The sequence below is a fragment of the Urocitellus parryii genome, unplaced genomic scaffold, assembly GCF_045843805.1.
Source record: "Urocitellus parryii isolate mUroPar1 unplaced genomic scaffold, mUroPar1.hap1 Scaffold_48, whole genome shotgun sequence".
Lineage (NCBI taxonomy): Eukaryota > Metazoa > Chordata > Mammalia > Rodentia > Sciuridae > Urocitellus > Urocitellus parryii.
Genome location: NW_027554049.1, coordinates 1325582 through 1352186, shown reverse-complemented (window position 1 = coordinate 1352186; position 26605 = coordinate 1325582). Strand labels below are relative to the sequence as shown.

Genomic DNA, 26605 nt, shown 5'->3' with positions numbered 1-26605 from the left:
CCTTGTCTGGCTCCTAGCTCTCTTCTCCTGTTCCTGAGGGGCTCACTCCCCACACATGGAGAACTGCAGTATTCTCAGCCCAGGTCAGGTCAGCACACACAGCACTAGCCAACCCCACAGGCCCCTGGAATGCTGCCAGCAGGCCAGGCCTGGCAGGGAAGGTCTACTGCTTGTTTAGCCAAGCACACGTGGTGACTGGCCCATGAACCCTCCTTCTTGGAGCATATTCTAATGATGGCAATAGTATGTAGCTATCACTGACAACTCAGAGCAAGGTATAAGAATTTCATAAAATAGAACCATCAGAAAGGACAAGCTCTGTCTTCTGGACTCCAAAGGAGGACAGACCACTAACTTAGGTCACAGCTAGTGTAGATAGACAGAGGTGGTACTGGGTCCATGCCACCAACCCTTGGTGCTGGGTCACCTCTCTGTCTCTTAACTCCTGTGCTCCCCTCCCTCATGGTCCCTTTCTGATGCCCAGCCCACCTTTGCACACATGTGAGGGCCTCAGCTCCCTCCCTCCAGACAAAAGTTGTCCTGGCCACTTTAATTCCTGGCTATGTTTATTGATGACAAACCCCAGCCAACGACCAACACCATCTATCAGCCCGTAGCTTGGGGTTTCTAAGAATTGAAAACCAACATGGCAAAGCCTCTAACTGAAGAGTGAACTGGTCTGCCAGGCTGCCACTGGTCAGAGACCTGAAGGGTGGTTGTATCCCCTTCACAGATGAGGTTCAGCAGGACAGAGAAGGTGATGTTCTCATCCAGGCCCAACAGGGAGCTCTACAGGTTGTCCTGGGTCAGGTAGACTGCAACGCTGCAGGTGCACTCTCAGGCAGAAGGCACCTGTGTGGGGCTGTCCTGGCCCAAGTGGATCTTGTCCTCCCACTCACCCTCCTCCTCTAGGGGATGCTGGACTGCCTCATTGGCCAGGTAGAAGCTGAAGGAGAGCTCCATGGCATGCCCCCCAGCAGGGTCAGGATCTCTTCCTTGGGCTCCAGGTCCAGTTTGGAGCTGTAGAAGCTCCATGGGGGCCGCATGAGGGAGAGTGGGGTGTTTGTTTACTCATATTCAAGTTCAGCAGACATGGACAGCATGACGACTTAAATCAGTGATGGCACAATAGGATGAACTCCCACAGGTTCTCCCACAGAGGAAAACCCCAGAGGACACATCAGAGCTGCCTTGTTATTCAACAGGTCTCACCTCCCACTGCAGGATGAGCTATGCCTTACACTCAGGGTCAGAGACTACTCAAGTGGTCTCCATGGGTCTTGAGTGTCCCTATGGTCCTCCATTGATGCAAATGAACAACAGCAGGAAGACCACTTCTCTAAAAGTACAAGGACACTACTGGGCACATAGTAAGCACTTTGTGTATGCTCATATAAATGAACATCAGGTCAGGGGGAGCCCATTCTGGCCACAGGTCCTGAAATATGGAGCAGCAGATCCATTGATAGAGAGAATGCAGGGACACACCACAGTCCAGCACTTTTTTAGAGCAAAGGGAAAGCAAGAATAAAACCACCATCATCAACAGAGTATTGGTCTGAATATTTGATAGGCACTGAAACCATTATTATGATTATAGTCATTATTTGCATAATCATTATTACAGACGAAACACTGTTATGAGAACTTTACAGGCATTAATGCTGTCAATCTCAATAGTCTTTCAGTTGTGAGGGATTGATTAGCATCCCATTTATAAATTAGGAGACAGAGTCAGAGAGATTAAGTAGCTTGCCTTCATTCACAAGAGTAGCCAGAGGTGGTAGTTGATCCAAATGGCCCAGATCCAGGTAGCCACTGTGTTCTGCTGCCAGAGGCCACTTGTTCTGCAGATTCTACACCAGGGGAGCCCAGTAAGTATGGCAGTGAGTTGTGAGTGTGGCTTTTAAGGGCCACATGTGGGTCATTGGCTGGACACTATCCTGTGATGAAGCAGGAAACAGAGCTTTTTCTGGCTCCAGGATGGGGTGCTCTCAGCAATCCCTGGGTGCCAGGGCAGCCTCACCACAGGGTGCAATTATCCAGTTGGGCTGATGCCTGGCCAGGCTGTAGCAGGAAGGACCAGAAGGCAGAGGGCAGCAGCAGGATGCAGTCAGGCAGCTGAGGGCTTCTGTGTGGCCTGGCCTGGTGGACAAGTGACATCTTGACTAACCACAGACCACACCACACACTCTGGCCCCTGAAGGCACTGAAGATTGGAGGAGCCAGGCCACATCCCAAGCCTCAGGTGCTCCACCAGCAACCACAGGAAAAGGCACAGTTTAAAAGAGAACCAAGAGCAGGTCTGTGCCCTAGTGTGATGGCCACCACTGTTATGTGCTAGAACCGTCCAATCCACACCCACAGGACACATGGCCTCTGCCTCTGTGGTTGTGGGTGTTCCACAGCTTTACATTCAGTCTGGAGACCAAAGGGGCTTCTCCTGTTACCTGATGTAAGCTGGGACCTGGGAGCTGAGTATTCTGTGGCTGGATTCCACTGCTGGAAATCCAGGGAACTTGAACACTTTGCATCAAGTGCCCAGTTTCCACCCACTCCTGGTCACCAACATGAATGTCCATGGCTCTCCTCAGTCATTTCTGGGGTACGTCTTGCCTTGATCATGAGGTTGTTGTCCCATGTGGCTAGACAACTGTGTCTGTGGTTTTACATTCCCCTTTTAGGTGATTCCTGGGGCTTTGATTGTTTCCTGAGTTCTGTCGCCCAAGGGGCCCACATGCTGGTCAGTCATCCAGCTTTCTTGATTTGCAGGTAAATGCTCACATGGATGCACTAGGGCTGAGAGCAGCACTGAGGACACAGCTACCACTAAAGTGCTGGGGACCATGTGGGGTTCCCTCTCCCAAGAAGTTGTCACCCACAGCCCTACAGAGCCCAGCTCTATGGGGGAAACAGGGACTCTGTAGAGGAAACCAAGTTAATACTTGGTGTCCTTATAAACAGAGGGACTATGAGGACACCAACCCATGCAAGAAGAAAGTGTGAGGACCCAGGAAGTGCAGCCCCCAGAAACCAAGTGGGAGCCACAATAGGACCAGCCTGCCAACACCTCAATCTTGGACTTCCAGCCTCCAAACTCTGAAGAACAAATTTCTGTTGTGGAAGTCCTCCAGCCTGTTACCTTGGGGACAGCAGCCTTTGCAGGCTAATGGAGGGACTGCTGTTCTTTACTACATTCCCGTCAGCTGGACTAGCCTGTCTTCTGTCTTCCAAATCAACGTTAGAATCACGTGTCCATTTGCCCAAGCCAAAACCCCCACACAGCCCGCTGGAGGTGAGGCCTACACATTTGGGTGGCGGTGCCCTTCAACTCCCTGCCACAGGCCCCCTATCAAGAATCTTCTAGTTTCCTAGAAGGAGCAGATGTTGCTCTTTCCATCCAACTACATAGCTCCATGTTGCCTCTATAACGAAAGACCTGGAGCTCAGCATACACTGCAGGCTGACCACAGGTATCCCCCTGAAAGCATAGAAGAAACACAGCAAGGGCGAGATCCAGGAGCAAAAGCTCAGAGGTTTGGTGCATCCCCATAAGTATTTCAACAAACATGTGCAAGAGAGGAAGCAGGTGGGTGAATGTTGGGGAGCAGGCAGCAGAGGCCACCTCAAGATGTAACTTGGGGTTTCTGCAGAGTTCAGGGGCTGTGCTGCCACTGGCCTCCAGAAGTGTTCCTAACTCACTATGGCAAAATACCATGAGGTGAGGAGTGGGACATGGGGCTCACATCAAGCACTGTCTACATCCTGTAGATGAGAGCCCCCTCTCCAGGTAGAACCCATCCCAATGCCCACACCCTAACCAAAAGGCAAGATATTTGATATTTATCCCCAGAAGATATTCCAAAAAAAGATAAATTATTCCCAAAGGACCCTTGAAATAACCCACTAAAAAATATGACGTGTCCAACTATGAATGCTTGTGCTCCATTCTGAGAGAGATGGAGACAAAGCAGCCATTGTGTGACCATGAAGACCAGAATTAAATGATAAGAACACAAAGCAGGAAGTCAGAGGAGCAAGCCACAGCATGAGAAAAAAATTCCTGCTTGGTTGAGCTTTGTGGCCTAAGATTCTGTTACTTATAGATAAATACTATCTGAAAAAAAGAAAAAAAAACAGAAGGCAGGTAAATAAGCTAATCCTCATATTCATTTTTAATTTATAGCTACAATTTTAAATCAAATGCTTGAGGTAGGAGAGTAGCACATGTTCTAGAGGTAATCACAGAAAACTGAAGGGAGGGAGGTCGAGGCCATGGTGCAATCGAAGGCTCTAATCGGTCTTTGAACATTTTCCTGAACCACTGTCTCCAGGTTTGGCTGAGGGTGTGTAGGTGGGTTCTGCAGGAACCCCAAGGCGTAGACAGTCTTGTAAATAATACTGGATTCTGAGTGTAGAACAAAGAGAGTGAGGAGTCACATCTGTGGGGGAGATTGCCACCTGTCAAGATTTATAAACACACAAACCCCTGCTCTACAGAGCACTGCCCACAGCTCCACAGCTAGGGACCTAGCCAGCCTCTCCAGTTCCCAGATGTGGCCATAGGATTACTTCTGGCCAATGAACTATGAGCCCAAGTGTCACACATCAGTTTAAAGCCAGAATCAATAGCTGTCACATTCCACTAAGGACAAATTACAGACACAGAGGCCCTAGAGTATGGCAGAGCCACTAACTAGAAGCAGCCTGGGTCCCTGATCCCCACGTAGAGGACCCTGCCTGCCAGACATGCACACTCACATGGGATGTGAGCAAGAAGTCCTCTTAGGTGGTGCTGAGCCACAGGTGGAGCAGTCACAGCCATCAGTGAGAAACCACCACATGCCATCACGTGGTCTGGTCGCATGTTGACACTCACAATCAGGCCCCTACTAAAAAGACTAAAACGTGTCAGAGTCCAGCTCTACCAGGGGGTCTCAGGAGATGAACAGATGGTGAGGAGTCAGAAAAGGCAGCAGAGAAACAACACAGACACAAAAGTGAAGGTGCTGAATCCCAATCTTTACTTGTGAAGTTAATCATATATACTTTTCATTTTGGCAGGCTCACAGTATTTTGTTATTACAAGACAGGAATCATTATTCAAAGAAACAAAATATTACATAGCTACAATTACATAAGAAGAATGTATCTTGGCTTATGCATAAGCAAGCATGGGTTGGCTGTTGCAGGAGAGCAGGGCTGGGGAGGCTCTGGCTACAAAAAGTCAGAGCACAGAACAGGGGTGCGCAAATGAAGCTGCTGTGTGTCCTGTATTCTTCACTCAAATACACCAGAAAGTGTATTTGAGTAAAGAATAAAGTGATTTTTAAGATGCATCATCATCATCACTCTTCACTATTGTCCATGAAGCTGACTTGATTCTCAATTTCCACGTAAGTGTGGAACCAGCAACTCCAGGCTCACATTTTGCTTCCTTGAAATCTAAGTGGAAGTAAAGGGAAAACTTTCTGTTCTGAAAGTCTCAGGGAAAACTACTATCAGGGCTTCTCATTGGCTCTGAGGGCCATGTGCCCAATCCCTGGGCTAATTCCTATGGTCAGGAAATGACTTATTTTGATTGGCTCAGTCTTGTTCATCTGCCAATTTATGAACCATCATTATGGCTAATGAATGGCTTCTTCTGATTGGCTCAGCCTGGAACATATGCCCATCCCTGAGTCAATCACTATGATCAGGAAATTGTCTCTTCAGTTTGCCTCAACTGCAGTCATGGTCCCTCCTCATTAGCCTGGAGATGGAGTCATCCTTAGCTGAAACTTTGGGAGGGCCCCCCAAAGCATCATTAAGGTACTATTTTGACAAGAAGACAAGGGGGTTCAAGGTACAGAACAACACAAAGTCCACTGTCTCTGGCTGTTCCTGTTCATCCTAAGTCCAGGCATGTTTTCCAGCCAATGCTGCTCGCAAAACCACTGGGGCTGCAAAGAGAAAGGAGAATTGCTGTGTCCAAAAAACATTTTAGCAGCTACCCTGTAGGAAAGTAGTGCCTTTGCAGTTTGATGATGCACTATACTTGAAAGACAAGTTGGAGATTCAGAACACAGGATCCAAAGCAAGCCAATCCCAACTGAAGCACTCCTTTGATGCTTCAAGAGTGATCTCAGAGGCAGTAACAGCACCAGCTCTGTGCCTGTGACCTGAGCATTCCCACAGGGCCTCCTGACCAGAAGGGAAAGTGCTGGGCCTAAACTCTGCTCCTAGGGTTGCCACCTCTGAATTCTGAAGACTTTGACTTTGAACATGCTCTTTGGGAGTGACATCTGGTAGGACAATGGGGCATGCCCCCCAGCAGAAGAGCAGTGGGCCACATGCTTGCTTGCTGGTCTCAAAGTGATTACAAGAAAATGTGCTGCAACTATAATGAGAAAGTGGGGAATCCACTGCTTTGAGAAACCCTGCTGGCTACTCAAACCAGAGCTTGCTCCAAATGAAGAGAAAAGGCAAAGATGTTCTACAAAATTGCAATAACCAAGGAACTCATCACATCCTTTACCACGCGTGTTTCTTCCAGCATCAAAGCACTTTTTCTGAACATGGTCACAAACGAGAAAAACAGAGGCAGGGAAACCCTGAGCCATTTGCTTCCACTCATTCCCAACTCATTGGCCACCTATGGATATGGGGCTGGTGAGATGGGAACCTTTTGAGAAGTCAAATAAAATTGCTGAATGGGCTCAGGAAAGTACTTCTGTTGCTCCAGTGGGGACAAAATACCTGCACAAGCATGAGCTTCAGAGAAGGAATGGTGTAAAACTGAGGCATCTGCATAAGAGTTAACTGCTCTGACATTTGTATTGAAAGTTAATACTTCACAGTTAAAATGAATGGGAAATATTATGCTATGACTTAGGGTTTTAATTTTTCTTTTTTAGAATATCATTAAAGAGCAAATAGAAATACTATAACAGATGAGAGAGACCCAGAAGGAAGGAAAGAATTTATATTCTCTCCTTTAAAGGCATTTTTGTCATTGTTAAACAGAAGACTGCATTTTCCTTGGGCTCTGAGTGCATTGGAATTACCCCAGGCATACATTCAGGCCACCATCCCCACTTTTCTCTGGACACCTTGTCCAGAAGATTAAAAAGCAGTCTCTGGGGACTCCATGAGACTCACATAGTTGTTGTTTTTTTCTTAACCTACTCAATAGTTTTTTCAAAATGAAATTGGTCACACAATATTCATATTTCTGGGTTTTCTGTAAAAATAAAATAAGCTTTGAGCCAGCTGGATAAATGCCCTGACCAGTAGCCACAGCTTGACCGCCTTGGTCACTGCTCTTTAGCTAGTGCCTGCTCCATGAAGTTTCCCACAGGCCCCATCCCTCCCTGACACTCACCCCAGCTCTCTCACTCACATGTGTACCAGGCCTGTTCCTCCTGCCTTAAAGATGAGAACAGCATGAGGACAGCAGACTGGAAGATGGATGCAAAATCCCAGGACCTGCATGAGTGGTTGCTGGAATCAGACACCTGTGATTCACAAAGGTATTAACATGATTTTCCTCATGCAATGGGGGGAAGCATGTCCCTGTCTCATCTGGTCTGTGCTGTTGTAACAGAATACTTAAGGGTGGGTGACTTATAAAGAAGAGAGATTTATTTCCTATGGTTCTGGAGGCTGTAAGTTCACAATGAAGATGTGGACAAATGGCAAGGACCTACATGCTCTGCCCCTCATAGGGAATGTGGAAGGGCAAGAGTGTACTCCCACACATGGGGAAAGGGGGACAAGGCCAAAATCTTCCCTTTATCAGGAGCCCACCCCAGTGAGACCACATGAATCCATTGCTCAGGGAACAGCCCCTGTGGCCACCTTACCCCAAAGATTCCTTCCCTCAATGTAGTCACACTGGGGAACAAGTTTCCAACTCATGAATGCTGGGGATACATTCAAACCCCAGCAGATCCCCAAAGAGCTGTTTCCAAGTCCCAACCCCAGTTTCTGCAAATGTGACCTGATTTGGAAATAGGGTTTTGCCTATGTGTTTGTGTTAAGGGTCTTGAGATGAGTCATCATAATGCCACTGACAGTGTCCTCATAAGAGAACTGACAGCATGCTTGAGACATACAGAGCCCCAAGAGTGCCCCAAGTGAAGATGGAGAGACCAAGAAGGACTGCAAGGGCTGCTGCCAGCAACAGAGCCTATCCCAAGCCTCTCCCTGAGCCTCAGAGGGAGCAAATCCACTAACACCATAGTTCTGAATTTCTGGCCTCCAGAATATGAGAAAACCAGTTTCTGTTTTCTAAAGACACCAGCTTTCTGAAAATTTGTCAAAGAGCCAGCAAACAGGGGAATAAAACACTCTCTCTAGCTGGAAGAACAGCCCTGCCTCAGCTTCCTGAGCTCCAAGGTCCCAGATGTGGGCTGCTGGCTTCCTCAGACATTGTGCTAAGTCCACCCTGCCTGGCGCCAGCAGCCCGAGAAAGCCCATCCGGCAGGCTGCTTACTGTCCCTTGCTCCATCTGGTTACAGGTGAGCCTGGCACTACACTCTGCAAAATGCACATCTGTGACTCACAGGATTCACCTTGCGCCCGAAGCACAACAGGAGACAGACCCTACTATGTGACAAAGAGGAACATAAGTGACCCCCCAAAACAGCTTTACTCCTGGGCCCTGACTGCGCCAGCACAGCAAACACCTCCTGGGCTTGCTCTTGCCATGAGTGGCTCCCCACCTTATGGGTTCAGCCCTCCATCAGCAGAGGGTGGAGTGCATGGATCCAAGGAGGACAGGCTGCACCATCACCCCATGTGAGTAGGAATGTCCGAAGCCATGCCATCTGGAAAAGGGAGGAGATCAGCAGAAAGTCAAAGCAAGCCCTGGGCTCCTCATGTGTCAGAGTGAGCCTGTGGCCAAAGAGGAAAGCTGTGCAAAATGACCAGAACAGAAGAAGTCTCTGAGTTCATGTGCTTCAAGACCAGCTAGTCCTTGTGGGCTTGAATTTGAGATTCCAGGCTCCTTGATGTAGAGCCCTAGGAGTCACCAAAGCAGGGCCTCTCTTGAAGGACCATGTCCTTCTTACCCCACCTCTTACTGCCTTCTATTTTGCTGTTCTCAGCAGTCTTTGATGTATGGCATATACCCTGAAACAAAGCTGAACTCACTCCATGCACTGTCACCTCCAAATACCTTTATGCCAGCTCTGGGAGATCAAAGACTAAGTTCTCCCCATTTCACAGTGGAGGAAACTGACACTCAAGGGAACATAGCACTTGTCTGAAACCACCAGGACCCAGGCAGGTCTTCAGCTTCTTCTGACTGATTCCCTTACCACAGTACCACCTGGCCAACCTGAACCAGGGGTCACCTTGATGGCCTGAGAAAAACCAGGACACCCTAGAGGCTCAGGTCCAGCAAGGAAATTGTAGAGCATCCAGCCCAGTGACTTAGAGGCCTACTTTTTAGCTATGCATATTTTCATTCAAACAAAACATTTTAAAATATATACACAACACCTAAGATTAACAGGAGTTATGTGGAACACAGTGGTGACAAAGGTTCCAACCACCAACCTGGAAAACCGTCCTCATAAATGTGCTCCCTGCTGACCCCAGGGGACTTCTGCATTAATTTTTGTCACATAGTAATGTCTCCTTATGTTGCTAAATATTCGTTTTTAGACTTTCTGCTTCATATAAACAGCATTACCCTGTGTCTGTCTGTGATGGCACTTTGTGCTCAACATTGCGTCTGTCAAATCACATCCATGGAGCCATCGCTGGACCTGCCAACTCTCTGCCTCACACCGCTCCACTGGTGGGAATGCAGAAGGGGGCTCTTCTTCTGTAGGGTACTCAAATTGTTCCAGGTTTAAGTGTCTGTCTGTGCCTCAGAAAGCAATCCTCTAAGACCCTACCTAACCTTGCTCACATCTCTATCCCCACTATCTCTGGACATGGATGGGTCCAGTCCTGGAAGCCATGCCTACCTCCCAGGTGGACCCTGGGGCCAGTGGTGGGAGCCCAGCATGGAAATACTTGCCAAAGGCTACTAACACAGAGATGGTAGAACCAGATCCAGAGCCTCTCTCCAAGTCCAGGGAAAGTCATGTGGGCAAGAGATAATGCATGTGGTGGGAGATAATGCATCCCCCTCCCCACGTGTGCTTCTTGCTTGTGCCTCTCTGCAAGTGCAGTGAATACAGGTGTCCTGTGTTATGTTTACACACCCAAGTCCAGCAGGGAACCTCCTGCTGTGGATGCCCCAAGGGTGGTGCTTCAGATTCCTCCCCATTCACATGGCACATTCTGCCACATCCCTTTGTAGTACCAAATCCAAGGAATCCTCCCAACAACCACAGGTACTATTACTTGCTCCCTTTGATGTGGAAGCTGAGGCTCAGAGAGGGTAAGAAACCTGCAGAGTCACACAGCTGGGTGGAGTGGTGCCTGGACTTGAGCCCAGGCAGTCTGGCAGGAGCCTGGCCCCTCCTCTACACTCCAGTGGCCTCTGTGGTATGGTTTCCCACCACCCCAGGGGGCTCACCCTGGAAATAGAAACTCAGAGTCACTGAACAGCAGGTATCATAGGCACAGCTGAAGGTATCAGCAGGCTGGATGGGTTCAAAAGAGTCAAGTGGCCTGGGAGCTGTGCCCCTCTGTACAAGAAACAGGTGTCTGCCTGGGCCAAAAGGACTGGCTGACACCACTCTGCCCCTTCAATAGATTTTCAAAGTCATAAATTTAGCTATTCATGTGAAATCTTTTGCCATTAATTTGATCTTCTCAAATATTTTTCTGGGTGAGGATGCTGGCTCTGACCTCTGATGAGGAGCCTTGCCGCAGTCCGGCTGCAGCAGAATAACCGGGGGGTGACGAATAACTTGTGCCCGTTGATACAGCAGGAATGGGAGCCATTTATTGTAGGGCAACAGAGCTATTTATACATTTTGCACAGCTTATCTTAATTAGCATAAACTAGATACATCAATCAACCAATAAGGAATCTCCACACTTAATGGCTCGCTTTTGTTACTTCTCAAACCACTCCCTCTGACATTTTGCCAGGCACCATCCAGACTTGTTTACGAACTCTAACATTTCTCTGGCAAAATACCAGGTGTTATTTTTGACTTATTTACGGACCTTAACAGAGCCTGCTCTGCAGCTCATGCTGAACAGTCCTCATGTCACCAGCCCTCTGCCAGTCACACCAGGAACAAGGAGGAAGCCACAAGTCCTTTGCACTGCCTGATCCCTCCATGGGTCTCTACATACAGTAGTTGGCTCCTTCTCATCACTCGGCTCCCAGCTGAAGGGCCACCTCCTCCAGGTGGCCTTTGCCCACCTCCTTTTAGGAAGCAGCCACATGGAGGCAGAGGAAGGTATGCGGGGCTCTCTTTACTCTTTCTGTAATTTCTCCCCACATCCGACATTTGTTCAAAATAAAGGGGTTTTAAGAAGAAAAGAACCCTTAGCCTGGTGCATTGAGGAAAAGCAGGAAGGTTGGGGTGATCAGGCTGGGAGAGAAGTTCAGAATCAGGCAGGAGGGGACGTACTAGGTTGGCCCGAGGAAGGAGTCTGAGATTTGATTTCTTCTCAAGGAGTCTTGAACAGGATCTGCAAGGATCATGGGTGTTTTTCTATAGGACTGCCACCTAGAGGAGAAGCTGTATGTCCTCAAAACAACAGCAGATTCCAGAGAGGACCTGGAAAGGCAGTTTCCCCAAAGACAGAAAGAACAGAGAAGCCCCCAGAGCCTGGCAGAGAGAGGGTAGGGGGTCCTTCTGGAGATGGCACTCAGCAGATTCTGGACCCAGCATAAACTAATGTTCCAAGACCATCTGAGCTCCCTGAGGGTTGACCCACTAAGAATATTCTATCTTGGTTTAAATCAGAGTATATTACATTTTAAGAACCCAGAGTCCTGGCTTCTTCTGAGACATTAGCTCTAGTGGCCCAAGCTGGCCTTCACCCCAGTGTGGCTACAACTGCTGGAAGGAAGACTGTATGTGGGATGATACCCCAGTCACCCCAGTCCCTACCACCCCCCCCAAAACCAAGAGGCAAGCGAGCCCAAATCTGTGCTCAAGTCCTAGTTCTTCTGCTTTTTGGCTGGATAACCTTTTTCAAGTTATTCCATCTTCCTGGGCCTATTTTCTATGTTCACTGGAGCTCAGTGAGGCTGCATGTGTGAGTTGAGACACACACCAATGCTCAGAGCCACAGCTGATAAATAGCAACTATGGGCTTGTTACTCAACTCCCCCGAGGTGAACAACTCAGCAGCTGGTTTTTCAGGATGGCCATTTCCAGGCCTCCAAACTGTCCAGCCTGTAAGCTGCAAGGTAACTGTGAAGGGCTAAGCCTTCAGCCCAAGAGAACCCTCTTGAGCCCATCTGAGGGAAAGAGGATAGAAGAACCCAGAACTGAGCAACAAAGACACCCAGCCTACAAGGGCTTCCAGGAAGGTGCCCCCACTCCCATCCATGGCCCGCCATGTTGTCTCCCCTAAGGGGCCAACATCCAGAAGGCAGTCAAGCCACCAGAGCTACTGGAAGCAAACACGACATTGCAAAAATTTATGAGTCTCAATAATTTGAATTATATTTGTGAGTCACTTGTTTTTGGGAAGGGATATAAGAACATTGCTAAAGAGTTTAAAGTTCAAACTGTTTTTTTATGAGACAAAGAATAGAAAAATTTAAAAATATATATATTAAAGTAATTGTGATATCATTTTCATAAAAAATATATACATATTTATTCACAAATTGCTTTAACTTTATAAACAGTTATAAGTGTCAATACATTTCTCTCTGGGCTAGGTCCTATTATTGGAAGAAAACTTTGCTTTAAAAGAACCCCATACAGAGGCATTTAATGCAATTAACAGGCCAATAATAATAATAATAATAAGTGAGGTGAAGAGGATTTCAGGTTGTGAAGCATACCTGTAATATAAGTTACTTGAGAAGACATCACAGGAGAAATTTATACATTGTCTGAAGACATATATGTATATATTATTTATAAAAAGTGTTTATGAGTTCTGCAGTGAGGGTGCACAAGTCCAATACACAGTCTTTTTTTTCTTGAATACTTTTTGTTGTAGATGGACACAGTATCATTATTAGTTTCTTTGTTGGCTTTTTTTAATATTTATTTTTAGTTTTTGGTGGACACAACTTCTTTGTTTGTATGTGGTGCTGAGGATCGAACCTGGGCCGCCCACATGCCAGTGAGTGTGCTACTGCTTGAGCCTCATCCCCCACTTGGGTGGCTTTTTAATGTGGTGCTTCGTATTCAACCCAGTACCTCATGCATGCTAGGGAAGTTCTCTACCACTGATCCATAACCATAGTCCCCAAAGTCCTTTACTTAATCTTTTTTTTTTTTTTTGGAGGGGGAGGGAGAGTGTGTGCGTGTAGTGCAGGGGATTGAATCCATGGCCTTATATCAGCAAAACAAGCACTCTACTGACTAAGCTATACTCTCAGCCCTGATCTGTAGTCGGTAAACAATGACAATGGAGCACCCCGTCATTTAGACTTTGATTCTGTGCCCACTTGGCTCAGGTTGGAGGCAGTGCCTGAAGCCTTGACCAATCAGACACTTAGTTGAGAACTGTCCAATCCTCAGGCAGCCAGTGATGAGGGGGAGGACTTCCACACTCATCTGTTCCCTTGGTGTCTGGAACCCGCCATTTTTTCAATCTTTTTGTAGGCTTCTATCCTGGATCCGGAGCCCAGGTGTCTGTCCTGTGAAGAATCTGAAAACAAACCACAGGGAGAACGCTGAGAACCTTGAGAGCCAGGAAATGGTAAATGTGCCTTGTTATATTGAGACTGCTTAGGAAGGTGGCTTAAAGCTGACAGGAGTGGCAATGGTGGAAACTGGCAGTCATGGCTAGGGACTCCTCCTGTTTCTCTCCAGAGTCCTGTGGCAAGAGGGTCTCTCTGTGGTTGCTTAGCCTTCACCTCCCTTTGACTAGTCTAGTGAGGCTGAGATCAGCAGTTGAAAACCTGGGCATTTTGTTCCATAATTGTATGGTGTTTTCAGCTTCTTTCTAAAGCCCTTTGTGGGCTTCCATGTGCCATGAGTCCAGCATGTCTCCAGATTGCATGGTGTAGACTGAGATAATTATCAAGAGAGAACTCCAAATCCATTTATTGTATTCCTGCATGAGAGAATCTGTTAATTTTAGGGCTTGTTACTCATGAGGATTTGTTTGTTTATTTATTTATTTATTATTATTTTGTGTGTGTGTGTGTTGTTGGTTTTTTTTTTTTTTTTGGTACCAGAAATTCAACCCAGAGGTGTTCATCCACTGATTCACATTCCCACCCCTTTTTTAATATTTTTATTTAGAGACAGGGTCCCTTTGAATTTCTTAGGGCCTCACAAATTTGATGATGCTGGCTTTTAACTCATTCTCTTCATGAGTCCTGAGATTTTTAAATGTAGCAGAAGCAGTATCTCAAATCCAAAATAAAAATCTGAAATCCAGAACTTCAGTTTAGCTCTCCATAGGTCTCAGAATAAACCCCTAGTTTTCTAGCTCTCTGTCCACATATGCAAATTGAGGGTTCTCTTTTCACAGGGGATAAGTGTAAAATAGAATAGATAGTATAATGACCATGTAAGGTGGATAATGGGCCTCACTCAAACACACATGCTGGCTAACTGAAAGATGTTAATGAGCACCATTAAGGTGTATTTCAAATGTAAAAGGCTTTGAAGCCTTCAACAAAATCCTTTGTCCCAGGGGTGATTCCTGATTGAATTTGAAGAAAAAAGGATGGTTCACAGAAAGAATGAAAGTGAACACAGATGGTAGGCAGGATGCCTTTTCCAAAGCCTATTCTAAATGCATTATGCTCCATGTTCTGCCCAAAACTATCTGTAAACTTCTAAGATGGTACACAAAAATGAGGTCTTTTTTTCTGGTATCTTTCCTCATACCACATGGTGGATGTCCTATTTCTTCTTGCTTAAATAGATTTTTTTGTTCAAAATTTATGAGACAAGCACCCAGATTCAATTGGCAAACTGAGAAATTTTGGTTCATCTCAAAACTCCACTTTCAGCATTATTGATCATTATTTTCCGATGTTTTATTTCAAAGGTATGCATCATTTATAATGTTTTTCTTCAAGAACTGGAGAGCATTTTTAAAAGATTTTAATTTATCATTCTGAGATTTTCTCATGAGAAGAAAGCAGAATAAAATTAGGTGACATTAAAAAGAATGAATCTCTCCTAAATGAGGTTTATGTGTCCCAATTAAGGATTTTTAAAAACTGTAATGGGTCATCAATTGAGGGTTTATGTATTTATTAATTTGTTTGTTTGTTTATTTATTTATGGTCAGACAATATGGGGTGGTGGCTCAGTGATAAAGTACCCACCTAGCATGTGCAAGGTCCTGGATTCGATCTCAGCACCACATAAAAATAAATAAATAAATAAATAACTCACAGAAACATTCAAAACATTTCAGGAAACTCTTTTCTTCTGGTGTGGCAGGAAAAAATAAAAGTGGGACTAATTTGAATTTAAATTACATGCAATTTTAATCTCTCTCTCTCTCTCTCTCTCTCTCTCTCTCTCTCTCTCTTCTGTACTGGGGATTGACCCCAGGGCCTCATGCTTAGAAGGCAAGCACTCTACAAGCTGAGCTATTTACTCAGCCCCATTTTTGGGGGGTGGGAGACCAGGGATTGAAGTCAGGGGCACTCTATCACTGAGCCACATCCCTACCCCTATTATATGAAACTGTGCTCTAACAGCAGCAGAATTTTGATGATGTAATAGATGATCTTTAGTAGCTTGTTCAATAACGTTATAAACAGTCCTAGTTAATAAATCAGCTTTAGCATTTCCTGCCACTAAAGGTCCAGGTAAGTTAGAATGTCCTCTAATATGTCCAATACTGCCTCCTCCTTAATTAGGATAGATGGGCTTCATACTGAGACACACTATAATCAGAAATTAAAAAGCAAGATGATCTGAATGACAGAAACAAGAATTTACCACATATTAGGGAACCTCAAGAGCAGCTGACTTTTCAGATTATACACTGCAAGTATTAAAGGAAAAGACTACAAATTCTTTTTTGGTGGAGTACTGGGGATTTAACTCAAGGGCACTTTTGTGGTTGTTTCACCTGGTGTTTTCCTCCTTCTCTCCTACTGTATCTTTAATTGTGGCTCTTGCTCTGCTGCTCCTTTGTATGCTGAGCCCACTGCCTTTGGCTGATTCCTTGCCTTTGTCCTCCCCACCTCTGCCTCCCCATTTGCTTCCTGGAAGCTTCAGGCTCAAGAGCCACTCATTGCAACCTAATTCAGCCTGGACAGGAAGGTGGGAAAGGAGCCTCTCGTATCCTTCTGGACAAAGCTGCAGACCCAGTGCTTTCCAACTGCCATGTGAAACCACCTGCATTAGAAAGAACTTGAGAGAGGCCACTGATCCCTGAGCCTATACCCTGGGCTGGTTTGGGGGTCAGCATAGATTCTTTCCACTGCACATCTCTCTTGGGCATCTGGGAGCACCTGCTCTTAACTTCTGAGCAGAGGTCATTGTGGCCATGATGGTCATGGAATGGGAGGTGTGACTACTGGACACTCTGGAAAGATCCTCAGGAGTGAGAAGGCCAAGAGATGAGTCAAGTCTGCCTGGGTTTTACCACAGTCAGCAGGAGCCCCTAGAGCCTCCTCAGAGGAACTCACAGGCATCCCCAGAATGTTGGAGGGTCCACTGTGAGGTCCTCAAAACCAGCAAGAGTGCTCCCTCCCCACCCACTCTACTTCTGAGCGCAAGGGTGAGAAGGGCAGCTGAGGAAGCAGATTGACTGCCCCACTCAAGGACTTCAAATGCCAAGTCTCTGCAGGCCACATCATGCGGCTTCTTCTTCTCAGCATCCTGATGCCAAGGCTCACACCAAGTAAGCACTCCCATCAGGAAGTCCACAATCTCATCCTAGTACAAAAAGAAGCCGGGCAGATGGCTGACGACAGGAACCACCAGACAGTGTAAAGCTAATGTGACTCCTCCTTGGCTTCTGTTTCAGGTGTGCTGCTGCTGCTCCCCATCTCACAGTGCCTGCAGCAAAACCCAGCCTTCCAAACAGCCACAACAGAGAAGACCTGCAGCAGGTACCTCTGTACATCCCCTCCACCCTTCTCCCACAGACCCTCTCTCTTACTGGTTCACCCTCCTTTCAGGTCGCCACTCTCCTTTGCTTATGATTTAGGCATATCAGAAGCCCCCTTGGATCTCCCACACCATTCATCAAGCTGCTGCCAACAAGACTGAACCTCAATGGCAATAGAAGAGGGCCTTGCTGAGAGAGACATGAGACAAGTGTTTACCTGAATACATCTGTCCACCATCCTTTGAGACAATCCTTCTGATTGCTTCTTTACCTTGCTTATTCTAAGAGACAGAAGGAAGAAAATGCTTATAAAATATTCCATAGCATCCTATGAAAATAAGAACAGATTTTTCATCTGTCATTCTCTGCACCAATGAAACAGCATTTATTAGCCCTCGGGCAGGTGATGCAACCTTTCTTGAGCCTGTTTTCACATTGCAAAAAGGGAGAATCATAATACCTCATTCAAGTAGTCACGGTATTGAACAAAACAATCCATGTGGAAAACTAAGCATGGTGCCTGCTTCATCCCCTCCACAAATACCACACCTCAGTCTGAACAGGTGAGTCCATCTGGACTGCTAGGCCTCACTGAGAGGTCACTTGGCCCAGCCTCCAACCCTGAGGCTAATAGTTTAGCAGATGAAAGGGGGTCCTAGGCTAGTTCTACTGGATAAGAGAAAATGACCATAGTTGACTGGATTCCCCACTTTGAAAGCTAGCCTTAAAACCCCAGCTTCTGATTGGGAATCCTGACAAAGAGAAAACCAGGTCCCCACATTCAGATGAAGACAGTGAGTGACCAAATTTCTAAGCAAAAGGGACATTATTAGTGTTATCTAACACTCTCAGCACCATTCAGCCAGGTATGCAGCAACACCTATAATCCCAACTACTGAGGGGACAGAGCCTTAATATTGAAAGTCTGAGATCTAGCTCAGCAAATTAGTGATACCCTGCATCAAGATCAAAAATTAAAAGTGCTGAAGATAAAGCTAAGTTGTGGAGCATCCCTGGGTTCAATCCCCAGTACTGCAAAAATAAAAAAAAAATAGAAAAAAATGAGGCAAATCTTTAAGAATCCCACAAGGTAACTCTGAGGAACAGTAGTCCTAACTTCCTCTACTCCCTACAGCAAATCATGTCTTTCTCATGTAGATGAGAATATCTGAATTACTAAGAAAATCAATGTCAATAAAAGTCACACCCTCATTTTCAGTATATTCCATGACACCATAACTAAAGCTGTCTGTACTCCAGCATCATAAGAAAAGAACAGCCATCTCATTACAAATTTCAGCTGTGTTTGTACTCCAGAATACATCAAAAAAGTTTTTCATACAAATAATATCTACATTCATTCATCCTCAACAGGGCATATAATCCTCAACAGGGCATTTAAAAATGCAAACTCCAGTGAAAGTACATTGACAAAAGCATATTTTTTACAGTGTCCCAAGGATCCTTCTCCCTATTACAAAGGGAAATCAGTGATTTCATTGTGGAGAACACTGAAGAAGCCACCTTAACCACATGAGTAAGGCATTATTGGTGGTGATAAGGCAAACCAACAGGAATTCTGTTATGGGAATCAGTGAGAAAAGTCAACAAGCATTTCTGCCAAAAACACATGTCTTCAATATAACCATGAAGAAATGTCAAAAACTTAAACTGGGGAACAGTCTACAAAATAAATGGCCAGTCATTTTTGAAAGTGTCAAGATCATAGTATGGTGGTGTACACTGGTAAACCCAGCAATTCAGGAGGCTGAGGCAAAAAGTTTGAGTCCAGTCTGGGTAACTTAGAGAGTCCTTGTCTCAAAATAAAAAAACAATCTGGTGTGATGGCACCCACCTTTAATTCCATTGGCTTGGGAGGCTGAGGCAGGGGGATCTAAAGTTAAATGTGAGCCTCAACAACTTAGCAAAGCTCTAAGTAATTCAGTGAGACCATGTCAAAAAAAATTTTAAAGGGGTTGGGGGCTGGAGATGTGGCTCAGTGATAATGTGTGCCTGGGTTAAATACCCACTACCAAAAATCAAATAAACTAAACTAAATGAAGACCAAAAAGTGCAAAGGTATAGCTCAGTGGTAGATTACCTCTTGGCCCAGTCCTCAGTTTCATGGGGTAGGGATGGGGAGACTGAGGAAACATGGCAACCATAGCCACATGGAATCCTGGATTGAGTCCAGGGCCAGAAATGGACATTTGGGAGACAACTGATGAAATCTGAGTCTAATGCCACCATAGTGATGTTCATTTCCTGACTTTGAGAATTATCCTCCATTTATACAATATGCCAACATTTGAAAAATCCAGGTTAGAGGTATATGGATTTTTCTTTTACCCAATTTTGTGACATTTTTATAGATATAAAATTAACTAAAAATAATTGCTTACTGTTACCTGATTAAGCAGATTAGCCTACAGTTACAGCAGAACCATACAGCATTCCTCCAACACTGTGACAACCCCAGGGGGACCTTACCCATATGAGATCATCATCAGCTCCCCCAATAATCACCAAGCTGTTTTCTGCACAGATCTTCTCCCAGAAGTCCTCCATGGCCTCAGGGTGACACTTCAGGGAATTCTGACCAATAACAAAAAGGACTGGAGTCTTCATATCAAAGAGGGGATCATCCACATCCTATAAGGGGTATAGAGTTAGATCTGGCCAGTTCACAATCATGCAGAACTGACCCAGCATGTATGAGGATATGTCCCTGATGCCCCTGCCCCCACTGTCAATGACCTCTGTCACCAGCTTCACCTTACTCTTACCCCCCGGGGGCCATACACAGTGAATAGAGGAAACCCAAGGCAGACAACAGGCAATGATATATTCCATGATTGACACCTTTGGACAATGGCACAGTCTGTCTGCAGGAAGGTGACTTCAGTGTACCTCAGCCTACCCAGTGTCCAGGGGATTGGCAGACCCACCAGCCATTCCCTCCTCCCCTTCCTCTGTCCTAACACAAGGTGTGCTCTCCCATGAGAGCTACTATGAAGGGAAGTCAGGTCCTCAGATGGCACATGATGGGAGGTTTCTCACTTCAACCTTGTCAACCTGCTAGGCCGACTTTTCTCCACCAAGAGTTCATAAAATGGTAAATGCATTGCCTTTTTCCCTTAAGTAGAATAGAATCTCTCTGCTCCAGACATCCCAGATTTTGTGGAACAGCTGCTAATTTCACGTCCCTGGGAGCAGGAGTCAGGTGAATGTGGTCTTCCTCTCTGGGCTCTAGGTATCTACTCCACTAGACTGGACAGCACTGGGGCTCTGGACATGTCAGGGGCACTTACACAAAATAGTGGACACACAATGTAAGACAAAGGAAAAACTCCTCAATATCTTATAAAGTGACAGAATATGAACACAACATGAAATTCCAGAGCTATTGATTTGTGCCTATGAGATTTATTTTTTCAGTTGGGCAAATTAAATGGTACTTACATGTGGGAAAAAAGTAACTCAGGAGTTGTTTTTTGTTGTTGTTGTTTTTTGAAATGCTGATTGATGTACATAAATAAAAGATAATATATTGGGATTTCCTTCAAATTAACCTGAGTGGGAAAGGAAGCAGGAAGGGGAAAGATGAAGCAAGCCTACCATGAGTTGGTTATAGGTAAAGTTGGGCAAGGGGCCCTGTGGTGTACTTACTAGCTTCTCTCTACTTTAGGTCCTGCTGAAAAATTTCCACAATAAAGTGAAAAAAAAACACTAAAGTTTGTTTTCTACAGTTTAAAATGCAATCATCAGGTAAGCATCTAGCACTGGGCTTGAAACACAAGTCAAGGCCTTGATGGCCATCATAAGCAGGCAGTACTGCCCCACAAGACACCTCCAAATAAGACAGAAACCACTTACCTGACAGGCCACCAAAGCTCCCATGTTCCGGCCAATTAAAATGATGGGTTTGTGTGGGAAATGGAGGTGAATCTTCAGAGGAAGGGAAAGAAGACAGTCAGAAGGAGGCTGCAGACAGGTATAAACACCCCACCACACTGGGTGTACCAGAGTCACCCAGGGTGTGCCATGGTTGCCCAAGAAAGGCTCATTCTCACCTCCAAAACTTTGCTCCTCACTGCCCCTATCATATGCTCAAGGCACTGCAGAAGACCCACTCCACTGCCATTTTTTGGCAGATGGGTGGCGACAGGGATAACCTAAAGGAAGGAAGGGTGCCATGCCAAAGTGCTAGGTTCAAATCTCTCCATTCTACTTAACCTACTCTGAATCCCTCAACCTTGCAGAAAGTGGTATCTGAACACCAATTAAGAGTCACGGGATGCTCTACATTTCAAGTTCATCCATTTTTACACCCTCCTGTGTTTCTTCTCTTCCATCCTCCTAGATCTTATTCCCATGTGGAGACGTCCTCTTGCCCCCAACAAACCTTGCCTAAGCAGCACAGCTGAGATTTCCAGAAGTGGGTGGCAGTGTGAGGTGGGGAATGCAGAGTTAGAGGGGCCTGAGGAGGTGATAAGAATCAGAGGAGAGCCAGGGAGTTTCCTCTGCAAAGAGAAAATCCCACCTGGTGAGTGAGAGGCTCACCCACAACCATCAGGAGTGGCTTTTATGGCTGCTCACCCACCCATGACCCATTGCTTACAGAACTGTTAGGCACTAATAAACAAGTGGTTAAGGGAAAAGGTTACACCTTCCTCCAGCCAGGGCTACAGGCTAGAAGTCAGAACATCTCACTGCCACACTTAAGCCTGAGCCCCTCAACTCACTGGCTTGTCATGAGGAAGCATCCCTGCAGCAGGGTCCCAGGGCCTTTTCAGCAGCAGCAATCAGACCTCAGTTCCTTTGGCCCCAGTCTTTGTGTTGGGTGACACAAGCATGCGGTCAATCAAGGTTGGGATCTAGAAAGACAAAGTTTGAGATGCTTCAGTGTGTAGCAAAGGCACAAATAAGTGGCTGCATGAAAAGTAAGCCCCCAGAATGCAAGGACAGTGTGTATGCTCCTTTTGAAATCAATCTGGTGAAATGCATCTGGATCCTAAGTTTATCCCCATCCCTGTACCAAACAATTTCACTAGAGAACCTTCTAAAAGGAATTATATCAATCCAGGTATGGTGGAACACACCTGTATTCCCAGCACCTTGAGAGGTAGAGGCAGGAGGATTGCAAGTTCAAACCAGCCTCAGAAAATGAGTGAGGCCCTAAGCAACTGAGCAAGAAGAACCTGTCTCAAAAATTTAAAAAGGCCTGATGTGGCTCAGTGGTTAAGTGTCCCTTGGATCAATTCCTGGTTCCAAAACAAGAAATTATATCAAAAATAATATATACCCAGTGACATATTATCTGTTAATAACAATCAAAATACATAAACAATCTAAAAGTATATGTTAGGGAGCAGTTAAATAATATATCCACCTGACTGAATATCTAGGATTATTTTCTTTTTCTTTTTTTTTTGGTACCATTGATTGAACTCAGGGATGCATAAAGACAGAGACACATCATCAATTTTTATTTTCTATTTTTATATGGTCTTACTGAAGTTTCTTGAAGCCTCAATAGTTGCTTGAGGCTGGCTTTGAACTCGAAATCCTCCTGTTTCAGCCTCCCAAGCTGCTGGGATTACATGTGTGTACCACCATGCCCACCATGGGTTAATTTCAAATACATACTAGACAATATACAACCCACAGAAATAATTAGCACCAGGCATGGTGGCCATGCTGTCATCACAGTGATGTGAAGGATGATAAGCTTGAGGCCAGCCTGAGCTGTGAGACTCAGTCTCAAAATGTAAATAAATAAAATACAGGTCAGTGATACAGCATCCTTTGGTTCAATCCCTAGTACTGAGAGATAGAGAAAGACAGAAGAGACAGAGAAAGCAAGGAACAAAAGGATTTTGCTAAAATTCTACATATAAACAAAATATATACAGCACTATATAAAAGGCTGTGTGATGATATGAACATGCCAAATGTTCATAGAATTCCTGTGGAACTATGCATGACTTTTTCCTTATGTATTTCTGCATTTTCTAAAATTTCTAGTGACTATTTGCTGAAAAAAATATATATATAATTTTTTTAAAATTGCTTTTTCTGGGCTGGTATTTTGGCTCAGTGGCATAGCACTTGCCTTGCACATATGAGGCCCTCGGTTCAATCCTTAGGACTCCATAAAAACAAATAAACAAAATAAAGAAATTGTATCCTTATATAAATAAGAAAATTTAAATAAACCCTGCATTTTATTCTAAAGTACATCCTTCAAGTGTGGCTTGTTAATGAAGCCTACTATTATGTTCTAAAAACATATCCAACAATAGTGTATATATATCACGAATTATACCATATCCTGTTCTTTTCCTGTCCACCAAAGATGTGACCTCGCAGATGTATAAATATGAGTTTCAAATACACTGATGCTTACATTCCAAAGGAGTATCTGTGTGAATTCCACACTGCCCACAGAGGTTAAAGTGATCTCAGAGAAAGGAAAAAGCTTTTACATGTTAGAGATCCTTTTCAGAAAGAAAAAAAAAAGGTTTTTAAAGATTGGAGAATGAAAAGTATCAAGGTCTGATGGAGGTTGTTAGACTTCAGAGGGAGCAAGAAAACAAAATCCAGTAATGACATAAGCCAGGGGCTGTCAGGCCATGAGTCCTCTGGATTTTAGGCCCTGCACCTCATTATGGAGATGGCACAAAGATATTACACCAGATCAAATGTAAAAACAAGACATTTTCTCCTATTTTTATTAGCATACCTGCTAGCCATGCCCTCCAAACTGACCACGTAAAGACTTTACCCAACCCCATGTCTGAATGCATCACAGGGACTGGTGGCCCCCAGGACAGGGCAGACACCAACCATAGCCTTCCCTTCCCTTTCATTTTCTGCAAAGCATCCATGTATGCATCCAGCATGGGCAGACTCAAGGTCTCTACCAGCGTCATGTGCAGCCACTGGATCATCTTGGTGTCCCAACTCTCACTGGCCAGGGCCTGCTGCACCCGCCTTGCACACTTGTCTACAGCTACATGATGTAGCACTGGCTCATTACAAGCCTGAAAAATACAAGAAGAAGGAACAAGAGTTCCACATAGTTAGCAAATAGGAGGTAGGTAGAAATCAGTCAGTCATAAAGGCCTGAACTAGGAAGAGCCCACATTGGCAGATTTCTGATTTCTTACCCCTTCGTTGGCCAAGCGGGCAAGTTGGTCAGACTGCAGGGCTTTGAGGATCTTGTTGAATAGTGTGTTCTGGGCCACTGTCCAGTCAGTCCTAAAGGGAATATCTGAGAAGTTAAGGACATACCCTAGGGACACTCCTCATGTATGCACAACATTTAAGGAAAACTCTGTAATCTTTTTTGATCCCCTTCTGAAAGAGTATAACTTGACACAAGATTCTGTTCCCAATCCTGGCAATGAATCATCTCAGCACACATATGTATATTATCACCTACAAGTCAATACCAGTCAAAGATGAAGTCTTTTAGTGCTACCAAAGCTAATTATTTATCTAATAGCTAAAATACACTAGCAAATGAAGATAGGGTACCAGCGTATAGAGAAATTTGAATTGCATAGGTTGTACATTTCACAAAACCTGAAACAGCAAAGCATTTCAGTATACCAAAACCTTAGACTATGGTAAGAATTCTACTTAAACTAGCTTTAAAAACAAAAATATGACAGATATGTGACTATTCTCCTGGTCTCAGTTCTACCCTACAGTAATTTCTCTCCCTTTTCCATGCTTCTTAATTTTTCCTCTATGCCACAAAATTAGTAAACTTATGTCCTATATAAGTTAACATTTTGTTATCCCAGTATATGACACCACCATACACATGACCAGCTGCTTACTGACAACTTTTTCTCTCCTCCAAATCAGTAATAAACTGAAATCAGGAATCTACCCTACAGTTCTTAACCCCACATCAATGCAACCAGACTGAATTATGGATCCTGTTAACCCGCCCATCAACCCACTCCTGGCAATCTGAATTAGGTACTCTAATTCAGACTAAGAAGCCTCCTATAGATATGAAAACAAAGGCAATAGAAGAAAACCGATCAGAGCCAGGTACAGTGGTGCACACCTGTAATCCCAGCAGCTCAGGAAGCTGAGATAGGAGGATTGTGAGTTCAAAGCCAGCCTCAGCAATAGTGAGGCACTACACAACTTTTGACACCATATTTCTAAATAAAAAAATAACAATAGGTCTGGAAATGTGGCTTAGTGGTCAAATTCAATTCCAAGGACTAAAACAAAACAAAACAAAAAACCCTCACAAAAATACCAACTCAGTATTATCTGTTTACTGACTCTCCCTGTCATTAGGAAAAAACTACTCAATATTTTTTTTTAAATATAAGTGATTGCTAGCCCCAAACAAGATTTATATCAAGGTAGTGTTTCTTATCAGTAAAAATAAAGTCAAAAAATAGGGCTGAGATAACCACTAGCAAGGTAGAAAATAGTAATCAATCTACCTAGGCATATACCTATTTCAGATTCAGGTCTTTCTAAGAATGAAATAAGAAAAGATCTAAAAAATGTAGAAGACAAAAAGGAAGATAAATGTAGCTATATGAAAATTTCAAACCTCTGTAAAATGGAAAAGGAATTATAAAGTTAAAACGTAGTGGGAAAATGCAACTGCATTGAAATAAGAAAGATACTCCAGAGCTGGATGTCGTGGCAACACACCTGTAATCCCAGAAGCTCGAGAGGATGAGGCAGGAGGATCATGAGTTCAAAGCTAGCCACAGCAATGGTGATGTGATGAGCATCTCCCTAAATAAAATACAAAATAGGGCTGGGGATATGACTCAGTGCTTTACTGCCCCTGAGTTCAATCCCTAGTACCAAAAAAAGTAAGAAACAAAGATACCCCAGAGGCCAATGTGGTGACACCTGTACTCCCAGCATTAGGGAGGCTGAGTGAGTCAGGAGGATCTAAAGATCAAAGTCAGCCTTAGCAACATAAGAAGACCTGTCGCAAATAAAAAACAATGGCCCTGCTTAGGGCGGTTAAAACTCCAGAACAAAAAAAGGCCGCAGAAAATTTAATACAATAAGAAGTAAAAGAATTTGGGCTGGGGCCATAGCTCAGTGACAGAGCACTTGCCTAGCATGTGTGAGGCACCAGGTTTTTCCTTAGCATATCATAACAAAAAACAAATAAATATAAAGCCATGCTGTCCATCTACAATTACAAAAATTCTTTTAAATAGAGTAAAGTATTAAGCTGGGTGTGGTGGTTCATGCCTGTAATTCCAGTAGCTTGGGAGGCTGAGGCAAGAGGATCGTGAGTTCAAAGCCAGCTTCATCAAAAGCGAAATGCTAAGCAGCCACTTTGTCAAACAGTCTGGCAGTTTCTCAGAAGTTAAGTACAGAGTTCATATACATATGATCCAGCAATTCCATTCCTAGGTACTTTACACATACATTCACACAAAAACTTGTACACAGGGCCTGCTGAGGTAGCTCA

The 26605-nt window shown here is 44.7% G+C and overlaps 1 pseudogene; it reads right to left on the bottom strand.

Annotated features, from left to right (window-relative positions):
* Positions 1–26605, bottom strand: part of LOC144252564 (KAT8 regulatory NSL complex subunit 3-like) — an 83709-nt pseudogene that overhangs the window by 50325 nt on the left and 6779 nt on the right.